Source organism: Pongo abelii, chromosome 15 (genome assembly GCF_028885655.2).
Source record: "Pongo abelii isolate AG06213 chromosome 15, NHGRI_mPonAbe1-v2.0_pri, whole genome shotgun sequence".
NCBI lineage: Eukaryota > Metazoa > Chordata > Mammalia > Primates > Hominidae > Pongo > Pongo abelii.
The window spans coordinates 38144743-38162969 of NC_072000.2; the positions used below are offsets into that span (position 1 = coordinate 38144743).

At 44.8% G+C, this 18227-nt stretch overlaps 1 pseudogene; it reads left to right on the top strand.

Moving 5' to 3' along the window:
* Positions 1 to 8522: 8522 nt before the first annotated feature.
* LOC100452138 (splicing factor 3B subunit 6-like) lies at positions 8523 to 8949 on the top strand (annotated as a pseudogene).
* The last annotated feature ends 9278 nt before the right edge of the window (positions 8950 to 18227 follow it).

Consider the following 18227-nt stretch of genomic DNA (forward strand, 5'->3'; position numbering starts at 1 on the left):
GCAGTGGCATGATCTTGGCTCACTGCAACCTCTGCCCCCTGAGTTCAAGCAATTCTCCTGACTCAGCCTCAGGAGTAGCTGGGATTACAGCTGCCTGCCACTGCGCCCGGCTAATTTTTGTATTTTTAGTAGAGACGAGCTTTCACCATCTTGGCCAGGCTGGTCTTGAATTCCTGACCTTGCGATCCACCCACCTCGGTCTCCCAAAGTGCTGGGATTACAGGCATGAGCCACCGCGCCTGGACTTTTGTAGTCTTCTGTGATAGATTTTGTTATTAGGCATAGGAACATGAGAATTTCTCTTTCTGGCCTTCCCCAGCTCTGTTTGTCAGAGGTTTTGTTTTTGTTTCTGTTTTTGTTTTAATATTAGTGACTCCATTTTTTTTTGTTTTTTTGTTTTGTTTTGTTTTGTTTTTGAGACGGGGTCTCACTCTGTCATCCAGGCTGGAGTGCCGTGGCACGATCTCAGCTCACTGCAACCTCTGCCTTCCGGGTTCAAGTGATTCTCCTGCTTCAGCCTCCTGAGTAGCTGGGATTATAGGTGCTCGCCAACACACCCAGCTAATTTTTTTTTTTTTTTTTTTTTTTTTTGTATTTTTAGTAGAGACAGGGTTTCACCATATTGGTCAGTCTGGTCTCAAACTCCTGACCTCAAGTGATCCGCCCACGTTGGCCTCCCAAAGTGCTAGGATTACAGGCATAAGCCACTGCACCCAGTCAATATTAGCGGCTCCATTTTGATTCTGACAACTTTCACATATTCAAAACACAGTGGAGCCAGGCACTGTGGCTAATGCCTGTAATCTCAGCACTTTGGGAAGCCAAAGCAGGAAGACTGCTTGAGCCCAGGACTTTGAGACTAGCCTGGGCAACATGACGAAACATAGTATGTACAAAAAACAAAATAAAATTAGCCGAGTGTGGTGGTACACGTCTGTAGTCCCAGCTACCCAGGAGGCTGAAGCAAGAGGTTTCCGTGAGCCAGGGAATTTGAGGCGGCAGTGAGCTCTGACTGCACCATTGCTCCCCAGCCTGGGCAACAAAACAAGACCCCGTCTCAAAAAAACAAAAACAAAACACACTGGGGAAGGCACATTTCATGCAAGTTTGTGTCATCCGTGTAATGCTCTCTGGGAATCTCTACGAAGGCACATGATATATTTTGACAGACTGTGATCCTCCCTAGGAATTATTTGTCACATGTCATATAGAGGAAAGCTGTCTTGTCGGGTGCAGTGGCTCATGCCTGTAATCCCAGCAATTTCGGAGGCTGAGGAGGGCGGGTCACCTGAGGTCAGGTGTTCCAGACCAGCCTGGCCAATGTGGCAAAACCCCGTCTCTACTAAAAATACAAAAATTAGCCAGACGCAGTAATGCACACCTGTAATTCCAGTTACTTGGGAGGCTGAGACAGGAGAATCGCTGGAACCCAGGAGGCGGAGGTTGCAGTGAGCTGAGATCACACCAGTGTACTCCAGCCTGGGCGACAGAGCGAGACTTCGTCTCAAAAAAAAAAAAAAAGGAAAGCCATCTTGGCAGCCTTGTGTTGCAGAACTTTTCCTTAATTCAGCTAAAGATGGGGTCCTTGTCCATCCCATGGCCAAGACAACTGAGGCTCGTAGATGGTCTGAAGGGTGAGTAAAGCAGGGTTTTATTAGGTAAAAAAGAAGAAAAGAGGGAAGCAGGGACTAATAAGCAGGGACCACTATATTTGATTCAATAAAGTAATTCTGAACCAAAAGCTAAACACTTAAAAGCCAAAGTTGGCTGGGCGCGGTGACTCACGCCTGTAATCCCAGCGCCTTGGGAGGCCAAGGCGGGCAGATCACTTGAGGTCAGGAGTTCAAGACCAGCCTGGCCAACATGGCGAAACCCCATCTCTACTAAAAATACAAAAATTAGCCAGGTGTGGTGGCTAATGCCTGTAATCTCAGCTACTTGGGAGGCTGAGGCAGGAGAATCTCTTGAATCTGGGAGGCAGAGGTTGCAGTGAGCCGAGATCATGTCATTGTACTCCAGCCTGGGCGACAAGAAGTGAAACTCCATCTCAACAACAACAAAAAAAAAGCCGAAGTTACTTTATAAAGTAGCTTACTCAGTAAAAGAAGAAAAGAGATTACTCTGGCCCTAGTCCCTAAAGCCCTGCAAAACCTGGCATTTCTGCACATGCATGGGAACCCTGGGGAACTCACACCTGTTTGGCAATTTACAGACCCAGGAACAGAGCCTAGCGCTTTGGCTCACGCCTGTAATCAGCAATAAGAGGCCGAGGCGGGCCGATCACTTGAGGCCAGGAGTTGGAGACCAGCCTGGCCAACATGGCAAAACCCTGTCTCTACTAAAAATACAAAAAAAGTTAGCTGGGCATGGTGGCTGATGCCTATAATCTCAGCTACTTGGAAGGCTGAGGCACGAGAATTGCTTGAACCCTGGAGGTAGAGGTTGCAGTGGGCTGAGCCACTGCACTCCAGCGTAGGCAACAGAGCGAAACTCTATCAAAAACAAAACAAAACAAAAGGCCGGGTGCAGTGGCTCACACATGTAATCCCAGCACTTTGGGAGGCCAAGGCAGGCAGATCACTTGAGGTCAGGAGTTCAAGACCAGCCTAGCCAACATGGAGAAAACCCGCCTCTACTAATAATACAAAAATTAGCCTCTGTGATGGCAGGCACCTGTAACCCAAGCTACTCAGGAGGCTGAGGCAGGAGAATCACTTGAACCTGGGAGGCGGATGTTGCAGTGAGCCAAGATCAGGTGACTGCACTCCAGCCTGGGCAACAGAGGGAAACTGTCTCAAAAACAAAACAAACAAACAAACAAAAACACAAGAACAGGAGACAGGAAAAGCCACTTCGTTTGAGAGCCGTTAAAGTCATTAATGTTAGCTACTTCTACGTCAGCACAGAGGAATTACCCACCAAGGTGGTCTAAGATGTTAAGAATTCATTTAAACATGAGACTACTTTTGGATTCTGTAAGTGCTAATGTTGAGAAATTCATGACTATTGCTTACCTGTTTGCATTTTATTTAAGGATGTTCTGGAAGAGCATTATCACATTTTCCCATCAGAGCTTGTGCAAAGAGGAAGCATTAGTGCCACACCTCCATCACTAAAGGAGAGGCCTTGCTTTTGAAGGTGGGGCCAGAAATTCTGCAAGTAGCTCACAGCATGGCTTAAGGCTCTGCGTGAAGGCTCAAGTTAGCCGATTTTGACACATATGCAAATGATTATTTGCTAATCAAGCAACAACCGGAGTCATTAGCGCCTTTACAGCCCTTGGGATTGTGAGGACAAGTTGGTCAGGAGACAGGTGGCGCTCACTACCCCCATCTTGGGTCTGTTGATTGTTGCAGATCAGTAAAAACTTGGGAGCAACCCCGATGACTCATCTCTGAGTTGTCTCAACAGTGTGTGCCGGGAACTGGTAGAACAAATGGAATCTTTCAAAGGCCCAGGTCTCAAGAAGCTCACAGCCCAGATACGTAAGCATTACGCACAATTCCATTACCCCTGCAAGGCAAGCAGCCCACGCCAGCAACAGAGGCCAACCAGCCACAGGCTTCACTCAGGCAGCTTTGGTTTCGTCTACAGATCCTGCTTTATTGTAACATGAGCACTGATGAAAAATTGGTAGGACTGAGAAAGTTAAAAATCTGCCCTGCCCAGATTAGGATAACAGACACACATAAAGGCATCTACAAAATTAACAAGAAAGCGTCTCTCCCAATGACACATTACAGTTGTAAAGTATTGTCTTCTTTGACCACTGCTCTCTTACTGAAAGCCTTTGTTCTCTGAAATCACAGAGTATCAGAAACTTTGCTGTATGAAATTCTATCAGTAAGAATGAAATATTCCACTCTTGGCCAGGTGACTCTAAGTCACCTTAATACAGAGAAGCAGCCTTAATTGACAACCCAAGTCCAAGGCTTCCGAATGGGGATCTGTGGACACAGCATTCCTCATCTAAACTTTGCAGTTTCCAAGGAAACAACACTCTAAGGGCATTTTGCAGCTCAGGCCTGACATTGATTCTTTTACACAAGCTCTGTCTTGCTTTGAGTTGTCAAAACACTGCTTCATTTAAAGTTTATCTCTACCCTTCCCCCAAATCCTACATAAACTGTCCTTTGGGGGCAGGCGTGGTGGCTCATGCCTGTAATCCCAGCACTTTGGGAGGCTGAGGCCGGCGGATCACTTGAGGTCAGGAGTTCTAGACCAGCCTGAACAACATGGTGAAACCCCGTCTCTACTAAAAATACAAATATTAGCGAGGCGTGGTGGCAGACGTCTGTTATCCCAGCTACTCGGGAGGCTGAGGCAGGAGAATCACTTGAACCTGGGAAGCGGAGGTTGCAGTGAGCCGAGGTCATGCCACTGCACTCTAGCCTGGACAAGAGCAAAACTCCCTCTCAAAAAAAAAAAAAAAAAAAAAAAAAAACACCACACACACACAGAAAAACAAAAAACTGTCCTTTGGTCCTCTGATGTACGGTCTACCTCATTGCAACGGGTTAATAAACCTGACTTTCGCAGATTCCAAGACTGTCCCTGAATGGGCTAGGACTGCATCGCAATTTATGAGAACCCTGCTGGTTTCAAAAAGGCTACATAACAATCTGTTTAGTATAGTATTTGGGATATGACTATACATGTGTTGCAGGGAAAAACATTTAGCAAATTTATGCCTGAGATTCAGTTTCTTAATAAATATAGTCATTTGTTAGCTTAAAACTTAACTCTGTCCTTGAATTCAATTATTAAAATGTGAAAATAGCATTTTAAGAGTCTTAAAGTCTGCTTTAAAAGAAAAGTAAGATATGGGACCAGGCATGGTGCCTCACACCTGTAATCCCAGCAGTTTGGGAAGCTAAGGTGGGAGGATTGCTTGAGCCCAGGAATTTGAGACCAGCCTGAGCAACACAGTGAACACTCGTCTCTAAAAAAAAAAAAAAAAAAAAATTGTTTTTTAATTAGCAAGGCATGGTGGGGCACACCTATAGTCCCAGCTACTTGGGAAGCTGAGGGAGAGGATTGCTTGAGCCTGGGAGGTAGAGGCTGCAGTGAGCCATGACTGCACCACTGCACTCCAGCCTGCTCAACAGAGCAAGACTCTGTCTTGAAAATATATACGTGGAAAATTTGCATTCAGAGAAAAAAATTTCTCAGAGTTTGGACAAAGAAAGCCTCACAGAGCTGAATTCCTGGCCAATTCATACTAATCCTGTAAGACTTGGCTCAAACATTCCCTCTTCTTGAAAGCTGTCCCTAATCCTTCTCTTCTATACTCTGTTGGCACCTGGTGTTATATTTGTGCCATGGCACACGCCAACCACAATATTGGGGTTGTTGGTTTACCTGTTTTCCCTGTTCATCTCAACTCATTGAGAGCAGAGCCCCTGTCACTGATCTGTAAATTGCACCTGGCACACAGGAGGAACTCAGTTCATGATGAATAGATGAAGCTGTGAATGGAGGGGAGGTTGGGAGCAAGAAAACCAGTTGGAAGATGGTTGTAATGGTCCACAAGGGATGAAAATAACCTGGACTTGGTGTTTGACTAGATGAAAAAGTAGATGAGTATGGAACATTATATTTTATTCTATTTTTATTATTTTTTGAGATGGAGTTTGCTCTTGTTGCCCAGGCTGGAGTGCAGTGGCGTGATCTCAGCTCACTGCAACCTCCGCCTCCCAGGTTCAAGTGATTCTCCTGCCTCAGCCTTCTGAGTAGCTGGGATTAGAGGCACCTGCCACCACGCCTGACTAATTTTTTTTTCTTTTTTTTTTTTGAGATAGAGTCTGACTCTGTCGCCCAGGCTGGAGTGCAGTGCAGCAGGCTGGTCTTGAACTCCTGACCACAGGTGATCTGCCCACCTCAGCCTCCCAAAGTGCTGGGATTACAGGCATGAGCCACCACGTCTGGCCTAATTTTTGTATTTTTAGTAGAGACAGGGTTTCGCCATGCTAGCCAGGCTGGTCTTGAATTCCTGACCTCAGGTGATCTGCCTGCCTTGGCCTCCCAAAGTGCTGGGATTACAGGTGTGAGCTACAGCGCCCGGCCTTGGAACATTTTAAGGAAGAAGAGGCTGGGTGTGGTGGCTCACGCCTGTAATCCCAACTGGGAGGCCGAGGCTGGAGGATCACTTGAGGTCAAGAGTTCAAGATCAGCCTGGCCAATATGGTGAAGCCCTGTCTCCACTAAAAATACATAAATTACCCAGGCATGGTGGCAGATGCCTATAATCCCAGCTAGTTGGGAGGCTGTGGCTAGGGAATCGCTTGAACCTAGGAGGCAGAGGTTGCAGTGAGCCAAGATCGCGCCACTGCACTCCAGCCTGGGCGAAAGAGGGAAACTGTGTCTCAAAAATAGGTAAGTAAATAAATAAATAAAGGATTAAAGGAATAAATAAAATAAATAAAGATTTGATGATTAAGTGAAAACAAGAAACAAAGAATAGAGAATCAAATAAATTTAAAAATTTTTAAACCTACACAGATAGGGAGTGAATACTACAACTGGAATAGAGGAATCCTAGAGTAGCTAGTTCATTCATTTGAGATAAGATTTTGCGAGATCCTTGGAAAATCTACTATGGTTTTGGACATTCAAAATTAAGGTCAAGGCTCAAAATAGACTTGGGAGTCATTAATATTGAGGCTGAAACTTTTTTAAAAAGTGGATGAACTCTCTGAAGAAGAGACTGTGTGTTGAGTACAAGGCTGAAACACTGAAACTTGGAAAATGCAAAGGTCTAAAGGAAGAGAGGAGGGAGGAAGAGGCAACAAAGATGAGTGTGTTCATGGAGAAACAGGGAAGTGCAATAACCCAGACACCAATGGAGAAGCGCTGCCTGCAGAGGAGGAGAGGAGAACCCAAGAGAATCACCTGAAAAACTATTCAAACTCAAAGTTCAGCAAGGTGCTAAGTTGCAAAGTACAGCAACCATTTACAACAATTGATGGCTTTCCTCCAACTATAGCCTGTTACAAAATATAATGGACAGGCTGGGCGCAGTGGCTCACACCTGTAATCCCAGCACTTTGGGAGGCCGAGGCAGGTGGATTACCTGAGGTCAGGAGTTCGAGACCAGCCTGACCAACAAAGTGAAACCCCATCCCTACTAAAAATACAAAAATTAGCCGGGCGTGGTGGCAGCCTCCTGTAGTCCCAGGTACTCGGGAGGCTGAGACAGGAGAATTGCTTGAACCCAGGAGGCGGAGGTTGCATTGAGCCGAGATCGCACCATTGCACTCCAGCCTGGGCAACAGGTGAGACTCCGTCTCAAAAAAAAAAAAAAAAAAGAAAATATAATGGACAAAAGATCCCATTTGTATTGGCAAAAGCCAAAAGATAATAATGACAGATAAACTATAAAAATGTGTGGTACTTTTGAAAATATAATGGAAAAATTCTATTTTCAATAGTAAAAAGAAAGAAAGAGAGAGAAAAAGAGAAAGAAAGAAAAAGAAAGAAAGAGAAAGAAAGAAAGAAAGAAAGAAAGAAAGAAAGAAAGAAAGAAAGAAAGAAAGAAAGAAGAGGAAAGGAAGGAAAGGAAGGAAGAAAGAATCCAGTCTGAGCAATATGGCAAGACCCAGTCTCTACAAAAAAAAATTTAAATTAGCTGGGTATGGTGGTGCACGCCTGTGGTTCCAGCTACTCAGGAGGCTGAGATGAAAGGATTGCTTGATCCCAGGAGGTTGAGGCTGCGGTGAGCCATGATTATGTCACTGCCCTCCAGCCTGGGCAACAGATCAAGACCCTATCTTTAAAAAAAAAAAAAAAAAAGGCTGGGCGCAGTGGATCATGCCTGTAATGCCAACACTTTGGGATGCCAAGGCAGGCAGATCACCTGAGGTCAGGAATTCAAGACCAGCCTGGACAACATGGTGAAACCCCGTCTCTACTAAAAATACAAAAATTAGCTGGACATGGTAGTGCACACCTGTAATCCCAGCTACGCAGGAGGCTGAGGCGGGAGAATTGCTTGAATCTGGGAGGCAGAGGTTGCAATGAGCTGAGATCATGCCATTGCACTACAGCCTGGGTGACAAGAGCAAAACTCTGTAAAAAAAAAACAAAAAAAACACCAAAAATAGAAAAGAAAATGTCAAACACCTAGGAATAAACTTGTATGGTACTTTTATGAATGTACTACAAAAACCAAAAGACATAGATTTGAATAATGAGAGGACATAGCAGATGGAAAACATGATATTATGAAGATATCAGTGCTCTCCACATTTACACATTTAATGCAGTTTCAAGCCAAAATAAATTCCAAGTGGACCAAGGAGATATACGAAAAACAAAAACAGATAAAAGAAGTAAAAAAGAAAAAAAATGGCAAGGAAAAATTTTCTAGGCATAATCCCAAAAGTAGGACCATTAAGAAAATGATAGGTCCGGCGGGTCCTGGACGTTGATGTGCTGCATCTAATTCGGTGTAACGCCCGAAGCCGAGCGAGCTCCGGAGGTGTCCGGAGGAATTTCAGCATCTGTTAGGATAACCTCATCAGCCTGCCAAGATGGCGGTGCAAGCGGCCAAGAGGGCGAACGTTCGACTTCCACCTGAAGTAAATCGGATATTGTATATAAGAAATTTGCCATACGAAATCACAGCTGAAGAAATGTATGATATATTTGGGAAATATGGACCTATTCGTCAATCAGAGTGGGGAACACACCTGAAACTAGAGGAACAGCTTACGTGGTCTGTGAGGACATCTTTGATGCCAAGAATGCATGTGATCACCTATCGGGATTCAATGTTTGTTAACAGATACCTTGTGGTTTTGTTCTATAATGCCAACAGGGCATTTCAGAAGATGGACACACAGAAGGAGGAGGAACAGTTGAAGCTTCTCAACGAGAAATATGGCATCAACACAGATCCACCAAAATAAATATTTTCTACATTATCATTTTGTACTAAATCCCATGAATGACAACTACCACCTTTTTTTTTCCTTTTAAATTAATACTAAATATTGTGATTTCTTATTAGAGGTTCAAAATAACCTGCTTGAAACTTTGATACATATTAGAATACATTATGTTAATAAACCTGTAGCTTTTTGTGAAGAAAAAAAAAAAGAAAATGATAGATAAGATTCTGAACAAACCTGATTCCTAGAGCCCAAGGCCTAGAGCTCAGAGCTTTGCAAAATCCTCCTCAGTCCATGAATTTGTGATAAGGACATTGCAATTTTTCCTTCCACGATATTTCTGCCCTGTACAGATGAATATTAGCTCAAGATATTTCTGTGCCCTTTATAGATGAGTCATCTGTAAGTATTCATCAAAGATATTCACATTCTCACTGTGGGTGAATCCACACTGTAGAACCTCAGATTCTACAACCACTCTCAAGGCCTTATGATATAGCAAGCCCTCAGCTCTGGTGGAGAAATAGGATCAAGAGCAAAGATCATGCCATTCATATCTGGCACCAACAAGCCAAAAGCCAAAATTCCACACCATGAGTGTGCTTGGGATTGGGGTTGCTCTGGCCCTAGAAGTAGGTGAAACACACCCCACTTAACTAAAAGCAGTGACCAAAAGCTGGGAGGTGATAGAAGCAATTATCTGTATTAAGGTGAATATGCAAATGTTCTCCAGCTTACTTCTTTGACATGCTTTTTTAGAAAATTGTGCTCTACATTGGTTCTCAGACTTTAGCATACATCAGAATCACTGAAGGACTTGTTAAAAAGACTACTGGGGTCCACCCTAAATCACTCTGAATTTCTGAAACAGTTGGCCTGGATCTGAACCAAGTCTGCATTTCTGACAAATTCCCAGTTGGTGCTGATTCTGCTGGTCTGGGGATCACACTTTAAGAACCACTGCACTACAATTGTGATATTGGGTGTGGACCTGAAAGAAAGGCAAAAAGGAAGCTCTTGATTCTGTTTGCTTTTGACAAAGAAGTCCTTGGAGAGAAGCATCTGGAGACTGCGACTACCCAGAGGGGTCGGACAGTCTTCCAGGAGCTATGCAACGGAATTCCTTTCTTGTAAATGTCCCTCCCTAAACCTTAGTAAAGTTACTAAATTCAGAACATGCTTAGTTTGAGTTTGTGTGTGTGTGTATGTATGTGGGTGTGTGTGTGGGGGGGTGTGTGTGTGTAAAACTGCTGCATAGGGTCAAACCAACAATAAAAAAAAACAAGAAGAGGAAATAGAACCATAGGGTAGCAATGTCAGGAATTCACTGAGCAGGGGAAAGAGTTTCAACTGTACAAAGTAGGATACAGGATAAATTTACTAAAATCTCTAAGGGCAGGAAGATAGAGAATGTTCCAATCTCCTGATGCTTTACCTTAATTTGCATATATCTTTTCTGAGCATTGAGTCGCCGACATATTTATCCCCAACATTAATTCTTAATTCATTCTGAGTCTAAACACTTTACCCGGCTGAGCGTGGTGGTTCACATCTGTAATCCCAACACTTTCAGAGGCTGGGGCAGATAGATTATCTGAGGTCAAGAGTTGGAGACCATCCTGGCCAACATGGTGAAACTCCGTCTCTGCTAAAACTACAAAAACAAAATTAGCCAGGCGTGGTGGCGCATGCGTGTAAATCCCAGCTACTCAGGAGGCTGAGGCAGGGGAATCACTTAAACCCAGGAGGTGGAGGTTGCAGTGAGCCAAGATCACGCCATTACACTCCAGTATGGGTGACGAGCAAAAACTCCATCTCAAAAAATAAATAAATAAACACTATACCTAAAAATTCATAATTTGTAAAGAAATGTAAGTGCAGAAGATTGCTCTCAAACTTAAAATAATTAAAACTCTCCTGCATTTAAAATACCATTCTTAATTTATCTGTTTCATACATTTTTTAAAAATTTTTGGTTTTGTTTTTTGTTTTTTGTTTTTTGTTTTTTTTTGAGGTGGAGTTTTGCTCTTGCTGCCCAAGCTGGAGTGAAATGGCGTGATCTTGGCTCACCGCAACCTTCGCCTCCCAGGCTCAAGTGATTCTCCTGCCTCAGCCTCCCAAGTAGCTGGGATTACAGGCATGAGCCACCATGCCCGGCTAATTTTGTATTTTTAGTAGAGACTGGGTTTCTCCATGTTGGTCCGGCTGGTCTCAAACTCCTGACCTCAGGTGATCTGCCCGCGTCGGCCTCCCAAAGTGTTGGGATTACAGGAGTGAGCCACTGAGCACGGCCGGGTTTTTTTGTTTGTTTTGTTTTCTTTTCTTTTTTTGTTTTTTTGAGACAGAGTTTCGCTCTGGTTGCCCAGGCTGGAGTGCAATGGCGCAATCTTGGTTTACTGCAACCTCCTCCTACTGGGTTCAAGCAATTATCCTGCCTCAGCCTCCCGAGTAACTGGGATTGCAGGCATACACCAGCACGCCCAGCTAATTTTTTGTATTTAGTAGAGACAGGGGTTTCACCATGTTGGTCAGGCTGGTCTCAAACTCCTGACCTTAAGTGATCCTCCCACCTCAGCTTCCCAAAGTGCTGGGATTACAGGTGTGAGCCACCACACCCGGCCTGTTTCATACATTTGATATTCTGTAGAGATTTCACAAGGCGGCATATGTCTCTGAAACCCCTTCATGATGATTATAAACTGTGCCCTCTTTAAAGACAGAGCTGGCTGGGCGCGGTGGCTCACGCCTGTAATCCCAGCACTTTGGGAGGCCGAGGCAGGTGGATCACAAGGTCAGGAGATTAAGACCATCCTGACGGCCGGGCGCGGTGGCTCACGCCTGTAATCCCAGCACTTTGGGAGGCCGAGGCAGGTGGATCACAAGGTCAGGAGATTAAGACCATCCTGACGGCCGGGCGCGGTGGCTCAAGCCTGTAATCTCAGCACTTTGGGAGGCTGAGGCGGACCATCCTGGCTAACATGGTGAAACCCCGTCTCTACTAAAAATACAAAAAAAAAAATTAGCCAGGCGTGGTGGCCGGCGCCTGTAGTCCCAGCTACTCGGGAGGCTGAGGCAGGAGAATGGCGTGAACCCGGGAGACGGAGCTTGCAGTGAGCCGAGATGGCGCCACTGCACTCCAGCCTGGGCCACAGAGCGAGACTCCGTCTCAAAGAAAAAAAAAAAAAGACCATCCTGGCTAACACGGTGAAATCCCGTCTCTACTAAAAATACAAAAAAAAAAAATTAGCCGGGCGTGGTGGCGGGCGCCTGTAGTTCCAGCTACTCGGGAGGCTGAAGCAGGAGAATCGCTTAACCAGGACTTGGGAGCCGGAGGTTACAGTGAGCTGAGATCACACCACTGCACTCCAGCCTGGGCTACAGAGCGAGACTCTGTCTGAAAACAAAACAAACAAACAAAAAGATAAACTTCAACCCATTTTTAAATGGTCTTTCTAATTATATGAGTTTCGGATGGACTTTGAACATAGGAGAAATGGAAGACTCCTCATACAGTGAATAAACATCAGCATATCACATTCCCAAGGTAGGGGATAAGTTAAACCCTTTTAGATAAGGTTTACAAGAGTCATTACAACTTTCCATTCAGATAAGCTGGAAGGTTATTGTGGTAGCCAGTCACCAAATGGCCCCAGTGATCCTTGCATCCTGGAATTCACTTACTAGTTTACACACCTTCCCACTTGGAATCATGTTTGTACTCTATGTCCAAAAGAATGAGGCAGAAGTAACAGTGTGTTGTTTCCAAGGCTAGATCATAAAAGATATTGCAGTTTGTACCTTCGTCTTGGTCTTAGATCACTGACTCCAGGGGAAGCCAGCAGTGAGGACACTCAGCAGTCCTATAGGTGGGGAGTCAATCAGAGTCCTGAAAGGCACAGTCCTGAATGCCATCATCCTGAATGTTGAAATTCTAAAAGATCAAAATCCTACAAATAAAATTCTGGAAAACATCATTTAAAAGTCTTTAAGGGGGATTTATTGAGAAATATATAAAAACACAACAGAAGGCTTCATAAACCACTTACACAATAAAACAGACAATAATAACATTCACTTTTTTACAAGTATAAACACTCAGATATACTAACAACAGCTGTATGGGCATAACAGTTATGAGCAGACAAGCCATATTCATAAAGAAATAGGTCGAAATGGGAAACATATAAACACACATCACTGTAGTTGGTAATTGTGTGCACCCAGCTTTATAACTGCAGTTATCTGAAATACCATGACGAACAACCTAAGTCTTTGATGAGATCAATCAAAAACCTTGATGGGTCACCACCACATATTCGGTCACCCAAACAGCCAAGATTTGGAGACTTTTTTTTTTTTTTTGAGACGGAGTTTCGCTCTTGTCGCCCAGGCTGGAGTGGTGCAATGGCGCTATCTCGGCTCACCACAACCTCTGCCTCCTAGGTTCAGGTAGTTCTCCTGCCTCAGCCTCCTGAGTAGCTGGGATTACAGGCATGCGACACCATGCCTGGCTAATTTTGTATTTTTAGTAGAGACGAGTTTTCTCCATGTTGGTCAGGCTGGTCTCGAACTCCTGACCTCAGGTGATCAGCCTGCCTTGGCCTCCCAAAGTGCTGGGACTACAGGCATGAGCCACCATGCCTGGTGATCTGGAGAAATGTTATCACAAATGCAGATGTACGAAAAGAACATCTCGCCGGGCGCAGTGGTTCATGCCTGTAATCCCAGCATTTTGGGAGGCTGAGGTGGGAGATTCACCTGAGGTCAGGAGTTCGAGACCAGCCTGGCCAACATGGCAAAACCCCGTCTCTACTAAAAATACAAAAATTAGCTGGGCTTGGTGGCAGGCGCCTGTAAATCCCAGCTACTCGGGAGGCTGAGGCAGGAGAATTGCTTGAACCCAGGAGGCAGAGGTTGCAGTGAGCCAAGATCGTGCCATTGCACTCCAGCCTGGGCAACAAGAGCAAAATTCCATCCCAAAAAAAAAAAAAAAAAAAAAAAAAAAAAGAACGTCTCTTCTTTTATCTTTTTCTTTTTCTTTTTTTGTTTTTTTGAGGCAGATCTCACTCTGTCACAACACAGGCTGAAGTGCAGTGGCACCATCTCGGCTCACAGCAGCCTCCAGCCCAGGCTGGAGTGCAGTGCAGCAGGTTGGTCTCGAACTCCTGACCTCAGGTGATCTGCCCTCCTCGGCCTCCCAAAGTACTAGGATTACAGGCGTGAGCCACTGCACCTGGCTCTCTCCTCCTTTATTGAGGAAGTTTCAATGTTGTCACATACATGCACACTGCTTACTCACACAAAGTCAACATTGTGGCCGGGCTCAGGAGTTCGAGACTAGCCTGGCCAACATGGTGAAACTCCATCTCTACTAAAAAAAAAATACAAAAATTAGCCAGGCATGGTGGCAGGTGCCTGTAATCCCAGCTACTCGGAAGGCTGAGGCATGAGAATCGCTTGAACCCAGCAGGCGGAGATTGCAGTGAGCCGAGATAGCACCACTGCACTCCAGCCTAGGCAACAGAGTGAGACTCTGTCCAAAAAAAAAAAAGTCAACATTGTGATAATATACATTCATGCAGTCAAGTTTCTGATGTCCACAGCAGCAGAAGAAAAGTCTGTCCCAGCTCTCAGAGAGACCAAATTGTCTTCTGTATTTGTTCTTTCTGGGCCAATCGGATGGTGCCCACCAACACTGAGGGCAGATCTTCCCAACCTAGTGCGCTAGGAATCACACAGTAATCTGCTCTGGAAACATCTTTAAGCATCAAACCTTAAAGAAAGTAATACTTGTTAAGATTTCATGTAGTACCAAAGAAGAATATCAACAATTATCTGGCCGGGTGCGGTGGCTCACGCCCATAATCCCAGCACTTTGAGAAGCCAAGGCAGGTGGATCACCTGAGGTCAGGAGTTCAAGACCAGCTTGGCCAACATGGTAAAACCGTGTCTCTACTAAAATACAAAAATTAGCCGGACCTGGTGGTGGGCACCTGTAATCCCAGCTACTTGGGAGGCTAAGGCAGGAGAATCACTTGAACCAGGAAGGCAGAGGTTGCAGTGAGCCGAGATGATACCACTGCACTCCAGCCTGGGTGACAGAACAAGACTCCATCTCAAAAACAAATTAATTAATTATTAATTAAATGGGGGTATTAAAGCAAAAAATATTCAGAACTAGATAATAAAGAAAGTCTCAAAAAATGTCAAATAAGTTATAACGTACTAATAATGGTCTCTATTCAAAACAATTAAATAATCTATCAACTAGAGCCTCGAACTTCTGGGCTCAAGTAGTTCTCCTGCCTCAGTCTTCTAAATACTTGGGACTATAGGCACGTGCCACCACACCTGGCAAAAGATAGATACATTTGTAAAGTCCTATATATGTTTAGAAATTGTAAAAGAAGGCCAGGCGTGGTGGGTCACACCTGTAATCCCAACATTTTGGGAGGCTGAAGCGGGAGGATCATGAGGTCAGGAGTTTAAGACCAGCCTGGCCAACATAGTGAAACCCCATCTCTACTAAAAATACAAAAAATTAGCTGGGGTTGGTGGCAGGCACCTGTAATCCCAGCTACTTGGGAGGCTGAGGCAGGAGAATCCCTTGAAATCAATGAGGCAGAGGTTGCAGTCAGCTGAGATCGCGCCACTGCACTCCAGCCTGGGCGACAGCGCAACACTCTGTCTCAAAAAAAAAAGGCCGGGCGTGGTGGTTCATGCCTGTAATCCCAGCACTTTGGGAGGCTGACGGGGGTGGATCACGAGGTCAGGGGATCGAGACCATCTTGGCTAATACGGTGAAACCCCGTCTCTACTAAAAATACAAAACAAAATTAGCCAGGCATTGTGGCAGCTGCCTGTAATCCCAGCTACTCGGGAGGCTGAGGCAGGGGAATTGCTTGAACCCGGGAGGCAGAGGTTGCACAGTGAGTGGAGATCACGCCACTGCGCCACTGTACTCCAGCCTGGGCAACAGAGTGAGACTCTGTCTCAAAAAAAAAAAAAGAAAGAAATTGTAAAAATACTTCTCAATAACTAATGACTTTTAAAATCATAATTGAAAAATAACAATAATTGAAACTGAACAAAAAGACTATATATACAACACGTGGGATGCAATGAAAGGAGAGAAAACCTATAGCCCTAAATGTTTACATTAAAAAAGAGAAAGTCTGAAAATGAGCTAAGCATCCACCTTAAGAAGATAGGAAGAGGCCAGGTGCGGTGGCTAACACCTATAATCCCAGCAGTTTGGGAGGTCAAAGTAGGCGAATCACCTGAGGTCAGGAGTTCGAGACCAGCCTGACCAAGATGGTGAAACCTCATCTTTACTAAAAATACAATAATTAGCTGTGCCTGGTGGCGAGCGCCTGTAATCCCAGCTACTTGGGAAGTTGAGGCTGGAGAATCACTTGAACCCACAAGGCAGAGGCTGCAGTGAGGTGAGATTGCACCACTGCACTCCAGCCTGGGCGACAAGAGCAAGACTCTGTCTCAAGAAAAAAAAAAAAAGAAGATTGGAAAAGAACAACAGAATAAATGCAAGTTGACTAGAATGAAGGAGATGATACAGATAAGATTAAAAATTAATGAAATAAGACTGAAATTCGATCAAGAAAAAAAGAGAAGACATAAATATTAGAAATGGAAAATGAAGGCACAACTAATACCCAGCAGATACTAAAGATAATGAGAGAAAGGTATGAACGACTTTATTCAATAAATTTGAAAACACAGAAAAAATGAACAAACTCCTTTAAAATCCCGATAAATTGGCTAGGCGCGATGGCTCACGCCTGTAATCCCAGCACTTTGGGAGGCTGAGACAGGCAGATCACTTGAGGTCAGGAGTTCGAGACCAGCCTGGCCAACATGGTGAAACCCCGTCTCTACCGAAAAACACAAAAAAATAGCCAGGCATGGTGGCACATGCCTGTGGTCCCAGCTCCTCGGGAGGCTGAGGCAGGAGAATCGTTTGAACCTGGGAAGCAGAGGTTACAGTGAGCCGAGATGTCACCACTGCACTCCAGCCTGGGCAACAGAATGAGACTCTGTCTCAAAAAAATTAATTAATTAATTACATAAAATCCTGATAAATCATCCTGATAAATGGTCATTTATCAAAATGAATTCAGAAAGAAAGAGAAATCTTTTTTTTTTTTGAGACAGCTCTCGCTCTGTCACCGAAGCTGGAGTGCAGTGGCCCAATCTCGGCTCAGTGCAATTTCTGCCTCCCGGGTTCAAGCGATTCTCCTACCTCAAGCAATTCCCTCCTGCCTTGGCTTCCTAAAGTGCTGGGATTACAGGTGTGAGCCATCATGCTCGGTGTATGCTTGTTTATTTTTATTTTCGTTTTATTTTTTTAATTTTCTTATAGAGACACGGTTTCACCATGTTGGTCAGGCTGGTCCCGAACTCCTGACCTCAAGTGATCTGCCCTCCTCGACCTCCCAAAGTGCTGGGATTACAAGCATGAGCCACTGTGCCTGGCCATCATATTAAATTTATAACAAACTATGTTCAATCAATAAAAACTGAGCTTAGGCCGGGAGCGGTGGCTCACGCCTGTAATACCAGCACTTTGGGAGGCCGAGGCGGATAGATCGCCTGAGGTCGGGAGTTCAAGACCAGCCTGACCAACATGGAGAAACCCCGTCTCTACTAAAAATACAAAATTAGCTGGGGTGGTGGTGCATGCCTGTAATCCCAGCTACTTGGGAGGCTGAGGCAGGAGAATCACTTGAGCCCAGGAGGGGGAGGTTGTGGTGAGCTGAGATCACGCCATTGCACACCAGGCTGGGCAACAAGAGTGAAACTCTGTCTCAAAGAAAAAAAAATCAACTGAGCTTAAATAGCATATAAAACCCTGTTCCTATATAGCTATCTCCCTCTCCTTTATGTTGTGATGATCACAAATTATATCTTTATACACTGTGATTTGCTGCCTCACTTTTTTTTTTTTTTTTTTTTTGAGATGGGCTCTGTTGCCCAGGCTGGAGGGCAGTGGTATGATCTCAGCTCACGGCAACCTCTACCTCCCGGGTTCAAGCGATTCTCCTGCCTCAGCCTCCCTGAGTAGCTTGGATTACAGGCACCTGCCACCACGCCCAACTAATTGTTGTTGTTGTTGTTGTTGTTGTTTTCTGAGATGGAGGCTTCCTCTGCTGCCCAGGCTGGAGTGCAGTGGTATGATCTCAGCTCATTGCAACCTCCACCTCCCGGGTTCAAGTGATTCTCCTCCCTCAGCCTCCTGAGTAGCTGGGATTTTAGGCACGTGCCACCATGGCCGGCTAATTTTTGTATTTTAGTAGAGACAAGGTTTCCCCATGTTGG